This window comes from Nelusetta ayraudi, unplaced genomic scaffold (assembly GCF_046127955.1).
Source record: "Nelusetta ayraudi isolate G7.1 ecotype Tasmania unplaced genomic scaffold, CSIRO-AGI_Nayr_v1 ptg000146l, whole genome shotgun sequence".
In the NCBI taxonomy this organism is placed as follows: Eukaryota; Metazoa; Chordata; class Actinopteri; order Tetraodontiformes; family Monacanthidae; genus Nelusetta; species Nelusetta ayraudi.
Genome location: NW_027466196.1, coordinates 50692 through 67500, shown reverse-complemented (window position 1 = coordinate 67500; position 16809 = coordinate 50692). Strand labels below are relative to the sequence as shown.

Below are 16809 nucleotides of genomic sequence, written 5' to 3'. Positions count from 1 at the left end.
GGTGGTGTTTCCAAGGGGACGACTATCAGTGACGGACCTGCATCCGAAGCAGGACTCTGGTTTAGTTTGATTTGAACTGCCGTTGGACAGTGGGTGCAAAGCCTATTTGTGTGCTGTGCTTGGCTGCGCCCTCTATTGGTGAAAAATTATTTTTTTTGCCACTGAAGAAAATTCAATTCAACTTCACCCTCACTCGGAGTGACTCTTCAAACGTTCTACGGTTACAGTAACAAGGGTGTTTTGCTGCTTTGTGCCTTTTTATTATTTTATCAATGTCCGACACTCACATGCAAAGAAAGTAAAACATAATTTTTTTAAATTATTATTCTGAAAGCGGCCTGCAAAGAGGGCGTGAAACGTCCATTAATCCTTTCATTCAAAGTGCAGTGAGCTCCACCTAATGGCTCCAGCCAACTGGCTATTTCCCCTTCCTGGAAAGCCTTTTTATTGTCACGTGTGTGTGTGTGTGTTTACGTGGGCGCGTGTGTGTGCGCACCCGTGCACTCTCGCCCGCCTGAACTCACTAACGAGGTGCACACTTCCTGCTTCCTTTGTGCTGCGACGGTTGATGAAGGTTTCCTCGCTCTCCTCCTCCCGCTCGCTCGCTCGCTCAGCGTTGGCAACGTTGCAGAGAAAGAGCCGGCGAATCAGAGATGCTTTTTATATATGGACCCGTTCAAACAGGATCCGACCTGTCTGAAATAAGTGACACCTAAGGCCCCGGCTGGGTGATTTATGTGCTGTCCAGACAAATTGCGTGGCAGGGGACCAAAAAGAAAAAAAAAAAAAAAACCCGCTGAGGTGGAGGGGAAAAAGCCATTTTCTTCTTCTTCTTTTTCTTCTTCTTCTTCTTCTTCTTCTTCTTCTTCTTCTTCTTCAAAAAAAAAAATCTTCTTCTTCTTCTTCTGCAGCTTTGAGTCATTATGAGCAACACGGAACAGTTTGCAAAAGAACACAATGGCTCCAGACGCCGACTGCCATTTGTCATATTACTGCACCGTGCACCTGCTGCAATCAGGGGGCCGCTGGGAAAATGCGGATGCAGTGGTGACGTTTCCTCGCACTTGGAGAGGCGCTGCGACCTTATGAGGGCGCCGCATGTGCTGTATGTGCTCACCGTGACCTGTTCCACTAATTGTGTCTTCAGAAAAGGAAGGAAGGAAGGAAGGAAGGAAGGAAGGAAGGAGGGAAGCAGATTGGTTTTGCATTTTGGACCCACTTTGGTGGGGCCAGGCATCAGACGCATTGACAAATGGTAGTCTGAGTCCGACTCGTCTGCTTTCTAGGACCAAGGACGGTTAAATCATTGACGAGGTGACTCAGGGACAGACGACTGGTCTCTTTGCACGCTGAAGGTCTGATATGAAAGCAGCTCTCAGAGAGAATTTGTTGAGAAAGTACGTCAAGGAGTTCAGGAGGAGGAGGAGGAGGAGGAAGAAAAAATAAATGACAAGAATTTCTTTGATTTTCAAAAGGAGCAAAGTAGCTGTTGGTTCAATTCCCTGCACTCGTCCAGCTGGGTGACAATCAGATGATGGAAGGAAGTCAGGCCCCTAAAACAAGAGGAAGGAGGTGAGCACAAAACCCAACAGGAAGTGAAGGAGACGAGGCAACATGACCTTGACAGGAGACTAGACGGTCAAGTGAATCCGGAAGTGGACGACGGGATGAGACCTGAGCGATTTACACCTACAGGACATGAGGTTGTGGACTCGTAAAAACCAAAAAAAAAAAAAAAACATGATAAAATAAATGAAACAAAACTAATCAAACGGACAAACACTGGCAGGAAACTGTGAGAAGATGGGACATGCTGGTAAATCCCAGCGAGGGAAGCCGGGAAAGGTGTCAGATAGAAGTAGGACAAGATTTTAAAGTAGGAATAAGTACAGCCAACTCATTTCCTTCCTCCCTCTCTCTCTCTCTCTCTCTCTCTCTCTCTCTCTCACACACACACACACACACACACACACACACACACACACACACACACACACACACACACACACAGACACACACACCGTTTGAAGCCCAGGAAATGTCAGTGCCGTGGGGACAGGTGAGAACTCCAGGATCCAGTGTTGGGATGACAGTCGGCTCCCTCGGGACAAATGGCTTCACATGAAAAATTGATACGGGGCAGAAAATAGACTTTGCAGTCCGGTTCCGGCAGAAGAAGAGGGGAGCGCAGCAGCAGCAGCAGCAGCAGCAGCAGCAGCAGCAACAGCAACAGTAACAATAGCAGTGGCGGAACACTTTAGAAGTAATTAATGACTGGCCGAAGGCAGGAGGCTATCAGGAGGACATGGGGGGCGGGGCCTGGATTTTCAAAACTGGCATTTTGGAAAGCTCCACCCAGAGCCGTTTATTAGGCGGCTGTGGCAGTGACGGCACCACTCAGCAGGGCTTTGGGAAGAAAGAGGCGGAGCTACAGTCAGGGTCTACCTGCAAACAGGAGCAGCCAGAGGGTGGCGCTCTGGGTGTTTTTTTCTGCAGGGACTCAGCGGCATTTTAGCGACCCATGTTAGCGTTAGCGCCCAATTGCAGCTCTCTCTTTTACTGACATGGTTGACCGATAAACAAGGAGAAACATCTGCAGGGGGCACTGTGATGTCACTTCCTGCTCTCCCTACCTTCCAGTTCTACTTGAACTGGCAGACATGGAGAACATTTGGATTTGTTGTGAGACCTTTAGAAATATGATATATACATTTTTGACATCTTTGTACAAATGTGCGTACATTTATATATGTATGTGTGTGTTAATGAAAGAAAATATAAAAATGAATGAATGGCCTAAAAACAATTTTTACGGAATGGAAAATTGTCAATTGTCCAAATTCAGTATGACCTCACCAACACACACACACACACGCACACCTTACACACACAGACACAAATGAGAATCCTGCTTTAAATCCTCAGAATGCAGCTATTATCTGGGAGCTTTCTGTGGGTGTGTCCTGGTGTCCTGAGACGACGGAAACTCCCAGCGACAGATTTCCAGCAGATCGGCGTCGCCTGCGCAAATCCTCGCATGGTCCCAGGAAAATAATAACCCCCTTCGCAGAGCGACTCCTCATTATGCACCCCGCCCTCCACCGCCTCCACCCACACCCCCTGAAATGCTGTTGCAGCATGCAGGGAACTCTGGGAAGTGCGCGACACGCCGAGCCTTAATAGGTCCGCCAGCAAGCAGGCGGCGTGGAACGCCGCTTTTTTGGCGCTGGGGGCGGATACACGGATAATCAAAGCGTGACAGTGGGTTTTACATTTCAAAATAGCCCCGCAGTGCATCGCCAGCGGTTATTTACGGTGTAAGCGGCGCTCATTAATTTTTAAACGGGCCCTTAAGGTCGGTTTGACAGACAAAACTGGAACGCCAGAGTGAGCGAATGAACCGGTAGTTTTTTTTTTTTGTGTGTGTGTGTGTGTGTGTGTGTGTGTGTTTATGTTGTGCACCCCCACACACACACAATATGAAATGCGGTAATGGCACCGAGAGTGCTGCGGCATGCATTATTAATGCCTCCATGATGCAACGCAACAAGGGCCATTGTTGTTCACGGACCTACACAGCGAATCCGTGCACGCCGGTCCTGACTCACAAGGAACCGATTAGTTTAACGGCGTCCAATTTGTGGAGGAGAAACACCTGCAACAGCATAGGAGTCACCTGTCACCTTAAGCTGGTCAGTCACATGACGCAGCCTAGCGTTGTCTTCCTGAACCAGCACCACTGGCTTCACATCATTAATACGCAACATTTTTCAAGGGTCGTATTTTAACTTTTTACCAATGAATCACACTCAGTTTTGCACACTGCACCTTGCGCCCCCTTTCTAACTGAATCCTCCTTTTGCTTCAGCTTTGGATTGACATCATCATTGCCAATGTTAAAAAAGCGCTTTGTTATCGTCTGCATCATCTCCACCATCCCCTTTTCAGTGAGTCAGGACAGTGAGGACAGACGACTCGGGCAAGACCAACACAAAGCTGCTACCTGCATAGATCAATATAAGAAAATAGTTGCTGGTCTTTTTGGACACTTTGTTTTCACATAATCTTTAAAATATGTTGCCTGAAGGTTGCGATTATCTGGTGAATGAAGCCACAAAATAGTTTTGTTTTTTTTAACAGGAGCCATTTGGAGTGTTTGAGGCTCTTGTGGAAATGATACAAGTAACTTTGAAAAAATCAATTGTGAGACGAGGGGGGAGGAGGGGGCTAAATAAAAATCACTCAAAAAGTGTTTTCTGTGGGGATTATGTTTGTCTCCTGTGGTGCAGGAGCTGGAGTCCAGGCTTATTTTTTTTATTTGGCCGAGAAGCAGGTTTCAGGCTCCCTGAATGGCCGAGTGGACTTCAGCCTCCTGGCAGTCGTTTACTTTGGAAGGAAGTCGAGGTGGCAAGTGAGCGAGTGTGAGGCTCCCCTGTGTTTTTGTTGCTTTTTGTTTTTGTTTTTGTTTTTTTGGGTTGCAGGTTTGTGCAACAGTCCAGGTCTTTGGAAAAGTTGTTGCCTGGCAACAGCGGTGGCTGTGATCAGGTCCAAACGTATTCATGAAGTGAGTCGAACCGCTGAAAGTTCTTAAACTGCATCCAAGAACACAAGACAGGTTTGTAGCGAGAAGAGAGAAAGAACTGTCAGAGGACAGTTTCTTTTTTTCTGAGCCACAATTTAGTTGGGCTGCCTCTGCCTGGCACAGATGTTTGAAAATAGTCAAATCTGCAGGCCAGAGGTGTTTCCCGGCATATGTGACAACAACGCTTGCTTTAACATTTGGATGGATTGGGTGGGTGGTAGTGGGGGGTTTGTATGACGCTACAGCTGTAGCCGACAGGGACACGGACTTGACAGGAAGTGTTCTGAAACCTCTCAACGTTCAGGGCTCTGGATGACGTCAGCGTCCATCAGCTAGCACCAGCTAGCACACGCACCTCACTGATTGTCACATCCCAAAGAATGGCAAACTCCGCACCAGCGGAGCCACACTCAGGAATCATTGAGTGTTCTAACCCCCTCAAATCCAAACCCTTGGTGCTGAGGACCAAGCAGGGAGGCAATGGGTACCAGCTTTATAGTCTTTGGGGTGAGCCGGCCAGTTATTGAACCCACAAGCCCCGAATCTGAGGGCAGACACTGAACCACTAGACCACGTCTGGCGCCATGAACTATGACGTCAACTTGGGTGCTGCTGCTCCTCGCTACAGTTTCATCAGCTGTATGAGGGAGATGAATGATGTGTGCGGGAGCTCAGCGTGCAGCGGCGCCGGCGACAGTCGCCCGGCTGGCTGCCATTTGTCACGGCCAGCGGCACGCAGCCGTGCAGCCGGACGGAGCCGCGGCCTCATCCATCAGTTCCATCAGCTGATGAAATACATACTTTTCCCTTGAATTAGACCAAAAAAAAAAAAGAAACAAAAAAAAAGAGCCCAATGGTGTCATCCTGCTGTGAAAACACTCTTGTCACTTATATCCCTCGGCCCGGTTTCAGAATAGAGAGCTGCTGTCACACATTGGTTCACAACACTGTGACTTCAAATGTCGAACGCAACACTGCGGAGGGATGAACACAATCCTCAAGATTTCAGCTGCAGGCTGAGAAAAACAAACTATTGTGCACATCCCAAATGTGTTTTCTTTTAAACTAAAAACTGAAAACAACACGTCTTTCTTCTTACTTCTCAACTTTGTAAAGTGTGATTCCTTTGGGGTCCGGTCCAGTGGCTTTGAGAGTGAGTGTGTGTGTTTTCCCACCAGTGTAGACCCAGACTGCCTGGGACTCAGTTAAAGTGCAGATGTTAAAACGCTTTGTTTCCAGTCTAGGAAACAGTTCACATAGTGCAGGAAGAGGACTGGGTTCAGATCAGGGCTGAAGTGGGTCAGAGAGAGAACCAAGACCCCTTTCAGCTGAACGGACAATGTAAGTCCCAGTTCAAACCCGGTCCGGGTCTTTTACGACGGCCCAGGTGGGAGAACACGTGGCCCCAGCCAGCACTGACCCAGGTCGGGCTCCTCTGGTTGGCAACACACATATACATTCACACATATGTATCATCCGAGTAATGCTCTTGGCTAGTTGGGATCCTCATTGGTTTACTCAGCCAATTTGCCTCAAAAGCCAATAGGAACATTTTGACTGGATTTTTTTATTAATATATAAACCTCCTATTTTCATCGCCCTGCTTGTACCTCCAACCTCACAGGTGTCCTTAATAGGTGCACGCTGGAGCTGCAATGTGATTAACTTCAACACCTGGAAAAGCCTCCATGAGGAGGACAAGCAGCGATAGAAAAGAGAAGGTTGGCTTATTTTCATTACTCCAAAGGGGAATTTCTATTCAAAGCTAAAACCAAGCACACACACACACACACACACACACACACACACACACACACACACACTCGCACAACAGTGATAATAATTAAGGAAAAAAAGCAAGCTGCCACTCGCTGTTCCACATCCGCAGTAAATTTCCCAACTGTTGCTCGTCTTTAGTGCCGGAAAATGCTGAATCGCAGGGAATGTGTAGTGCCGCTGATGGCCTCGTCGTGTTGGGTGTGTTGCGGTTGACGGGACTTGGCGGCAACATGCAACACACTCACACATGTTCAACTGGCACTCCTCTACCTCCGCCTGCCGCACCTTTGCACCGATGCGTTTGCGTAGGGCGGCCTCTACCCCATTTCTTTAAATATCATTTATTATTAATGTTGTTTTAGTATTGGGGTAAGTGCAATCTAATTAAGCCAGACTATGTGTGAAATGGACACGGCCATTAAGCGCAGCACCGCATCTGTTTCCTGCCAGTCGGCAGCGACCGGCGTGACGATGAGTATTTCTGACCAGCAGTGCTGCACCGTTGCCATGTGCAGCTTTACCCCCTCACTTCCACAAGAGTTCGGGCAGCCTCCTGTGTAAACACTACCAATCTAAGAAAACACACACACACACACACACACACACACACACACACACACACACACACACACACACACACACACACACACACACACACACACACACTTACTTGCCGTCACGTATGAAAGTGGAGCAAATACAGGTTGGTGCTGCTGTTGTCAATAGACAGAGGCCATCTGGGCAAACACACGTCCCGTCGTCCCATCTGCTCGGCCCAAATTTACTCTCGTTGTTTTCTCTTCTTTCTTTCCTTTTCCTGCCTGGCTCCGAGGAGGGCCGCTACTGGCAGCGGGCCGCTGGCTGCGAGGCCAATAGCACAATATGCTGCGTGGGATGAAAAGCTGCCGGCAGCCAGTGATTAGAGAACGCTGATCAGAATGATTCCCCTCTCATCTCATCGGCGAGGACGTTTTGAAATAAGCGATGAATTAAATCCGCGGTGAGCTAACAGGAAGTGTCCCTTCATTCATCCGTCTCTCCGTCCATCCTTCCGGAGGAGGTCCGCGTCCCGGCCAGGCAACCGCATCGCATCACAGCCTCCCTCCGTCCGGCTCCACAAATTTGCCCTTTATTGTATAAGAGGCACTATAAATGGTTTCAACACAATATCATGGGTTACGTTTCTATGAAATGCTGAATGAGTTTAGAAGTGGCAAAACACATTAGTTGTTTTTTTTTTGTGTTGTTTTTTTGTGCCGGTGAGAACAACATGTAAACCAAAACCAAGGAGGCTTCTCTCCTTTCTAAGAGCAGAGAGAGAACCCTGAGTCACCTTCTGTCAGGAGAACTCTGTCACGTCTACCAGTGAGCACTTTTTGTGTAACACTATTCCTCCAAAGATGATGTCATAAAAAATAAACTGCCAAACCATGAAACAGCTAAATACGAGCTGCAACAATAGTATATATATATATATATATATACATATATTATTTTTTTTTTTTTACAAGAGACTGTGAGGACACATAATAAAGCTGTCCCTCCAATAAACAAAAACATCCATTGGCAGATGAAGCTGCACAGATTGCGCAGGTTTGATGGTGAATTCTCCCCCAAATGAAGGAGGAAAATACAGCCATCTCCAACCGGCCGTAAAATTGCAGATGGTAATCCGGCCCTGCAAAAAATGCTAAATGACTATAATGGTAATTGGCCCTTCCTGCCTGACCAGTGGCACACGCCATTAGCTGGCCAATGAGATGGAACTTCATCCTTCTTCAGGGGGGAGGGTGTTTTTGTCTGATTTGGACAACAAAGTGGTCATCGCTGTACTTTGTTGTGTGGCGGCGGCACCGTTCTTCTCCGACTCGAAGTTCAAAGGACCATTTCTTTTGTCCACTTGTCTCTCAACATCAAGACGTGTCTCAACCAGTTGGAGAACAGGAGAAAACTCAAAACCTTACCAAATTCCTCGGCCCGCTCCGCTCACCAAAACTACTCTCTGTGATGTCACCAAGGGCACTCACACCTCACACAGGTGTGAGACCACTCCCTTCCTCCCCCTCACCCAATCCCAGCCAGGTGTTGGCTCCACCTTGTTTTATGTCCGTCTAACAACTTCTGCCAATCAATCTGATTGGTCGTCTTAAGTGTCCACAAAGATTCCCATGCAGGCTGCCAGGTGACCAAAGCAACTGACAGTCGGCCAATCAGTTACAGTGAAAATATAAAGAAGCATTTGTTCATATTCCGCTTACAAGGCCATAAGAATAAAAAAGAAAAAAAAGAAAACGATAGGACGATTGGTTGCACTAATGGCCAATTTCTGCTTCAGAATATTGGAGAGAAACAAATGAATAAATAATTTATATCGGATTCATTCCATGTACAGCGGCAGCCGTCTCGGCCTCGGGCTCGTCCATATTGATCGAAGATACAAAAAAAAAAAAAAAAAAAAAAAAAATGTGTATGGTTTCAATTTCCTTCCAGTGGTTCTTCTGTTCTGTATGAACATCCAGCAGGAATCAATATGGCATCCATCGTTCCTCAGCTGTCTCTTTCTTTGTCCTTCTACCCGTCCTCCAAGACAACGTAGAATCTGACATGTGACAATGACACATGTAAGACACTTCTTTGTACAAATGCATATATATGTAATACAATATTTTGTGACATCACAAAGAGCTAGAAGGAAGCAAAAGCAAAATATGAACTTTTCTCTCACTTCTGATTTTTCAACAGGCAGGACAGAGACAGGTTACTGGTTACTGGTCACAGGTCACTGGTTACTGGTCACTGGTGCGGGATTTCAGGCCAACTTGGTCCTTTAATATCTTCACCGTAGCATCGACGAGGACGTCTTGTCAAACTGTACACTGGCAACAAACTAAAGCCTCTCTTGCCACAATGGCCCCCACTGCTGTGATGGCGAGTGAGGAAAGATCTTCCAAGTGTGATTCTCCAGAATGAACTCTAAAGCAGCGACTCGCTGCCTGTATGCTGGGAGCTTTGCTCAGAAACAGAGAAGAATCAAAGTCCTCCTGAGCTGAGTTTGTTGCTTCACTCATGTTTATAGATTATTTCTTTGTTTCGTGTGTCACCAAAAGTTGGATCTCCTTAGTATTTGATCAAGTGTCCACAGTCAGAGGTGCTGGAACCTACATTTCTTGGACCGTTTCGGATTCGCTGAGCAGGTGTTTAGGAAACGGTGCGATGAAAGGCCGAGATCACTGGTGTGGCGGCTCCTGCGGGTGGCTAGAGGTACAACAGATGTCCTCAGCTGACCTGTACTGGGCATGTGCAAAATGGGAGTGTGGGGGGGGGGTATAAAGATGTTGCTGCTTCAGCCAATTCATGTAATGCATCGCTATCTTCTCTTCTTCCTCTTGTTTTTTTTTTATTCTTAATTCTATTTTTAGAGTTCGGCCACGTGAAGCTGACCACTCATCATCCCTCAGCATTCCCTGCAGCCTTGAAGTGTAAAGGTTATCTTGCTGCGGAGCCGCTTGCCTGTGTGCATCAAACACAAGCTATTCTAATCCGGCTATTTGCATTCAATATCACCCTCCCGGGAAGTATTTCAAAACCCTGTTGCCCTCCGATGGCCATAAACGCCGATACAGGAGATGAACCCATGTAAGGCGGCGCACTTACATTAATAGAAAACTGTGTTGGGGGCAGCAGAGAGGCATTTCGGCGAGGAGCCAATTGGACAATAAAGACGAGGTTTGCTCAGCGGCCTCGGCGGCTCCTCCATAAATAATGCGGGCTGCTCGGAAGCTGTAATACTGCTGAAGAGACGCGGTGTGCAATCGGCGGATTGGCCTTTTTATCGTGTAATTCATGCTGTGCGGGGAACTGGGGGGTGTTTGCCTAGCGGGAACTTGCGTGGCGTTTAATCATCCTGGGAACGTCTGACTGAGTCCAATTATCCGCCAGTCTCAGAGCTTTGATGCTCATGTTTACACTTTTCTCGTGATTTACTTGCCACCATCATGCCACATGTCATCCGCCTGCTCTCATATAGACTCCCGTGGTTCGGTGTTTGGAAACGTAGAGAGAATCAAGGCAGAATAAAAAACAAAATCTTCTTCATCTCTGAAAGGAACCTGAACTCTGTGCAGTTCTGCCCACACACACACACAAATGTCGCGCACAAGATACCGCTTTAAAAGCACTTTTCCGGAACGCTGATCAGATACCGCTGCGCAAATGAGGCTTGTGGAATTCTTCTCAAACAGGCCTTTGAAAAAAGCGACTCTTCAGTGTGATTATCCCACACCTGCCTGCGACTGATCCCTGCGCCCGCGTGCCGCTAGCTCGCCATCGCATCATCGTTCCCAGACGCACTGTGTGGTTTCACCACAACAGCAGGGCGTAAAAACTTATTCAAGTTCAGTGGTTGGTTTCCACGGAGGGACCCCTGCTGGCAGCTGGTGCAGGCTATGGATGCTGTGCAATTAATAAATTCATCAATAGATAAATTGAGTGGGGAATACAATCTCCACCGTCTGACGAATACAACCCCCGTAAATACAGTAAAACACTAATATTGCTCAGTACTAGGATTCTATTTGGGCAGTTATTAGGTAGCTGTTTGTACAAAGTGCTAAAAGTCCCCTGTCTCATTAATGTATTTTATAAGGAAGTGAAGTTTAAAAAGTTATCCATATATGGAAACTTCATCAAGTTAAAAAGCATACCTGTTCTATTCCATTACCGTAGACCTTTTTAAATGTCACACACGGGGGTCTTTAAATTCAAATAAGAACAGAAGGAAGGACGGGGGGTGGGAGTGGGGGGGGTGGATGGGGGGGGGAGTCGCAGCGTTTCCCAGCACGGCGTGACGAGCGGCCGAGCGGTGAGGTCAAGTTGCCTGTCTGTCCGACGCAGCTTCCTGCCGCCACCTGACGGTGCTGGGCGGCGTTCCAGCGGGAAGCGGCGCTACTTGAGACCCAGGAACCATCTGGCCATCTGCCCCCCCCCCCAGGACCCTCAAACACCTTTGACCACCGCACCATGTGGCCGCCGCCAGCCTGGATTTCATACATAGGTCGCAGCTGAGTCCATGTTCAGCTTTAGCGTGTGTGCGTGCATGCATGCGTGTGTGCGTGCATGCATATGTGTGTGTGTGTGTGTGTGTGTGTGTGTGTGTGCTCAGCCTCTCGCTGACACTCTCATGCACTCACCAAAGTCAATTATCGCCTCAGCAGGAGAAATAAAAGCCCCGGGATTCAGACTGCGGAGCCCTTAAGTGCTCAGTCCAGACGGCTGACATCATCGTCATTAGCCTGCCTCTCCAGCAGGGGTCAGCGCTGCGGGACACACCTATGGTAAAAAAAACACAAAAAGAAACACAGGGTAACTTCTTGACAGTAGTACGTACCTGCACCGTGGCTCTGAAACATTTAAATGGATTTTCAGACTCAAGATTGTGATGTTTAAAAAAAGCAGAAAACAATAACAATTGCACAGTTTTATGCCGACATGTTTGAAAAAAAATTGTCGGTGAAACTGAAGTGGAAGTTAAGCAGGGAAATGCTCATCCTGGTCAATCACCTGAGAACTGTGTCCAGGATAAAACTTCAAATATTTCAGCTCAACAAAGGAAACAAACAAACAGACAGCTGGACAAAAACTTTCCGCTTATATCGATCTACTTGTATAAAATGGATTAATTTCTTTCTCTCTTGTGGGGATTTTTTTTTTTGATATCTCATTTGGACTCGACTTCACTTCCCCACGCAGCCGGGGCTGCTCAGCAGAGAGCAGGAAGCTCTGCGGCAGCTCAGTCTAACAAGCTTTCATTATGCCGCCGTCGTTTTGAGTTTTGTCTCGTTTCTTTTATTGTTGCCACGATCGATCTGGCGGAGGAACCGACAGAAAAACCACAAAACAAACATTCTTTCTAAGCTTCACTTACAGCCAAAAAGGGGATGAGTCAGGGAAAAATAAAAAAAAGGCTCGGGGGGGAAGTGAGGGACGTAGCATTAGTTTTCATAAACATAAAGAATCCTGGTAAAACTACTTCACTGCCTGACTGAGTCAATGGGAATCTGGGATTCGTTTGATTAGTAAAAAAAAAAAAATCTACTCTAAGTGTGGACAGAAATTTCAGTCAAGATGAGGTACCAGGATTCTGCTTGAAATAAAATTAAAAATACAAGATGACAGTGAGGGTGCACTGCATGGGCTTGGTGGCTAGCAGCTGGTGGTCAATGTCAGCAGGGTGGTCAGACGGACGGACGGGGGGGTATTCCTGCAGTCTAGCAGCAGGAAGGAAAATAGAACACAATCGGCATTACACAGCTCAACTCTAGAAAAATCAGCTACCAAGTTGACATGATACAGACACGGTGATACAGTGTATCACCGTCAGTTGTGCCACCCTGTTGTTGTTGTCTGCCTTGCCGTCATGCAGATCGGAATGCTGCTGGTTTCTCATTGGGTTTCTGTTCTATTTCCTTCACACCTCCTCACTTTACAACCTTTGGTCACAGAAATCTTTTCTCGCTGCTGTTTGCCCCCAAAGAAATCACAGCCAAACTGGGAATAAAAGTGTTCAGGCTTCCTGCTTGTTTCATCGTGTCGCGTTCCATTTTATGGCAGGAAAAAAAGGGGGGGAAATGAATGTGAATGTCTGTGAATGAACACTTTCATCCAGCCCACAGCAGTTTTGTGGACACGTTTGGAGCGATTTGTTTGGCTGCACATGATCATTCAGTCTGGTTCATTTTTCTGGTTGCCCTAAATGACTAGAAAACAATATCAGCCAATAGGCTCAACTGTTCACTTTCTGATTGGGCCTGGAAGGTTGTGGCCGTGGCAACAGTATAGTAGTCAAGTATGGTTGGCTAACTGTCCCACACAAACAAATGTGACATCTTCTGTTTTCAACACACAACAGGAAGCTGAAGACAGCACCGTCTGTCAAAACCAACACACACCACACGCACAACGTCACATAATAACTGAATCCGGTGATTTTGTGCCATCAGACCCCCTGCATTCTTTGGTAATGTCGAGAGAAAATGCATGAGGCAAGAGACGGAGGCCATTTTTCCTCTTAATGCACCTTTTTTTCTCCATCTCAACTCTTAAGCCTTGAGGGCGATTTTGATTTTCATTGCACTGTTGTGTTATTTATGGCTCTAATTTTGACGAAACTCTGCAGGAGTCTGCCTGGACAGAAAAAGTGACTTTATTTTTTGCCGCTGAGAGTCCATTTTGTGCTTGAAGCCGCTGACGATTTCCATTAGAGGCGCCGATGCACAATGGGCCACTTTTTTCTTTTCTCCAACCGCTTGACATGGGCATTGCAACGACGTACGGGTCACATGGCGATAACACATGGGATTTATGCTGCCAGGCACGACTTCCGTGTGACAGCCACTCGGCTTTAGGGGCCGAGCACCGCCAGTGGAGTGAACACGAGTACGCCGTTGTGGAGTTAATTACATAAACGCTGTCTGGCCCACCCTCACTCAGAAGGCAGGAGGCCGGCGATGTAGGGCCACAATTGGACTTTCAGTGAACCGTGCACGTCATTTATAGCGATGAAATTCAAACAAATGGGACTCAGTTCCTGGAATGTCCTTTTTTTCTTTTGTAAAAAAAAGAAAAAAAGAAAAAACTATGGGGACATTTTTGTGGGTTTTTTTCTGTTCTTCTTCAACACCAACACCAAAAACACCACCCTCAAACCTACTGCACGCACCAAGTTAACCAAACCTCCTTATACCTGATCTTATTAGTCTGTTGTGGTGTTTATGTGTGGAAAAAAATATGGGGTGGGTTTATTACTAGCATAAAACTAGCGAGCAAATGATTAACATAGGTAACATTAGCATTAAGATTCTTGTCAACTAACTTAACCTGACAAGGTCTTCATTAATGAGTCACTATTTAGTTTTAGCTAATTATAATAGTAATGCTCTTTTTGAAATATGGGCATTTTTTTTCATTGTAATTTTAAAGTTCATGACGCATTCAATGGAAAAAAAACACTGTTGACATGTTACTTATTTATTACTGAAGATTTGTTTATTTAACTATTCATTCATTCAGTTGTCAATGTTAAATTGTTTCAGAATATTTACATCCATTAATCTGATTCTTTATAAACGTATATCAACAGTCAGAAAGTTCGTCAGAAGGGTCAGTTCATTTACAAAAGGTAACACCTGGTGCCTCGAAAGTTTCCACAAAAATACAACTGTCATCTGGATCAGAGATTATTAATCTGTGGGATGAATGGGATGCAAAGGAAGAGAAAGTAGGAAGCAAAAACATCCAGAAACCTTGGAAACAAACATCAGGTCAAAAACGGTCATCAGGAGCATCCACCATGTTTGATTGACAGCCAAGGACAGAAGAAGAATCAAAAATGAGAATTTAGCTCAGAGTCTCATAAATGAAGTTAGTCACGGTTTCATCAACTCAGCTGAAGAACCTGAATAGACACAAAGTCCAGCATGTAGCAGCTGAGTGAAGGTGGTCTTGACTCTGCAGAGGAGTTCCATGGTTTCAGAGACACTGTAGAAGCACAGATGACCTGCTCTGGGGTCCAGGTACACTCCCACTCTGGAGGACTGCGGACCTGAGACATCAGTCCTGATGTTGTTGTGATGAAACTGATGTCTACCTCCTGAGTAACAATCTAGATGCCAGGATTTGTCATTTAATCCGAATGTACTTTCCTTTGAATCCCTGCTGATGGTCCTGTAGGCCACTGCTACACCAACCCCTCCCCACCACCCTCCCCCCTTCCACTCCACCTCCCAGTAAGAGCGTCCAGTCAGACTCTCTCTACTCAGAACTTGCTGACAGTAAGTAAATCTGTCTGGATGCTCAGAAGACTGAACTTCCTTCATGAAAGTCACTTTTCTGTTCTCCTCAATGACCCAATGACGTCGCTCTACCTGGTGTGAATGCTGAACCAACAAAGCACCGTCTCTGGCACCAGTACCGATTTAGCACCTGGTTCATTTTGGTGGAAAATGGGTATGTGAGGATGAAGGGACAGAATATCAGGAAGGCTCCGGGAACTGATGGTGTGTCCCCCTTCCTGCAAATCTGCACTGACCAGCTTGCCCCAATCTTCATGCAGATGTTCAACAGAGCTCATGAAGTGTGTGAAGCTCCTGCTTCAAAAAGCTCTACCATCATCCTGGTCCCCCAAAAACCCACCATCACAGGGTTGAATGACTACAGGCCTATCGCCCTGGCGTCATTTCATGAAATCCTTTGAGGCTTGTGCTGAATCACCTGTTAGACATCACAGGACCTCTGCTGGACACCCTGCAGTTTGCCTACGAGGCAAACAGGTCAGTAAATGATGCAGTCAAAATGGGACTGCATTTCATCCTCCAAAACCTCGACTCCCCAGAGACATATGCACAGGTCCTGTTTGTGTACTTCAGTTTGGAGTTTAACACCGTCATCCGGGCAATCCTGAAAGACAGCCTCTCCCAGCTCACCGTGCAGGCTCCCACCTCTCAGTGGATTTGCAACTTTCTCACTAACAAGAGACAGCTGGTGGCAATGGAAAGCATCATCTCTAAAATCTGTACCATCAGCACTGGCGCCCCCCAGGGACGTGTTCACTGCTGTTCTTCTCCCTACACCAACAACTGCAGTTTTTGTTAGCGAGACTGTGAAACTTGTAAAGTTTGCAGATGACACATCCACGATGGTGATGAGTCTGCCTATAGGGAGAACGAAGTGGACTGACTGGTCATTTGGTTAGTTGGAGCCATCTGGAGCTAAACCCACTCAAGACTGTGGACTTGATAGTGGGTTTCCAGAGGAACCCGGCCATAACACCACTGTCTGGTTTGGCTCAACCACCAAACAAGACAGGAATAGACAACAACAGACTATATGGTCTGCTCCATTTATACTATACTGACTATTTCAGCAGTATGGGTGTGTGGATGGTTGGGTAGGGGTGTGGTTTATGTGTTTAAAAAGAGTGGGTGGGTTTTCATTGTCTGCGGCATTTTTGTTGTAATATATTTTTGTCCAGCACTTTGTGTTGCATTTTCTTTTGTAGAAAAGTGCTTTATAAATAAAGTTTGATTTGACTTGATTTCATTATTTAAGATGTGATTATTGTTATACTATTGTCAATCTTACCATACAAGAGTTTTCGTTGAGAATGAAAAGACAAAATTCTTTCAGAGTATTTACTTCCATTAACGTGATTATTTGTGAAAGGATCAACAGTCAGGAGGTTCATAAGATGGATAAGTTCCTCTACAAACAGTGACACCTTGTGGTAGGAAAAATCAAGAGGGAAAACAGACCTCTGCTGTGTTTCCACAATAAAATTGTAATCTGGACTAATCACAGATTATTAAACTGTCGGCTGCTGTGGAACAGAAACAACGTCGCACACACATCCAGTAACCATGGAGAAAAGCATCAGTTTGACAACAATCATCAGG

At 46.3% G+C, this 16809-nt stretch overlaps 1 protein-coding gene across 2 annotated transcripts in view; it reads right to left on the bottom strand.

The window, feature by feature from the left end:
* The window catches only part of cntn6 (contactin 6), a 69371-nt gene extending 57682 nt beyond the window's left edge, over positions 1 to 11689 (bottom strand). Inside the window, exon 1 of one of the 2 annotated variants that reach the window (XM_076013389.1) lies at positions 11551 to 11689. The gene's annotated coding sequence lies outside the window, so the exon portion shown is untranslated. The remainder of the gene's footprint in view (positions 1 to 11550) is intronic. The other variant, XM_076013387.1, reaches the window with a different exon arrangement.
* Between the last annotated feature and the right edge of the window lie 5120 nt (positions 11690 to 16809).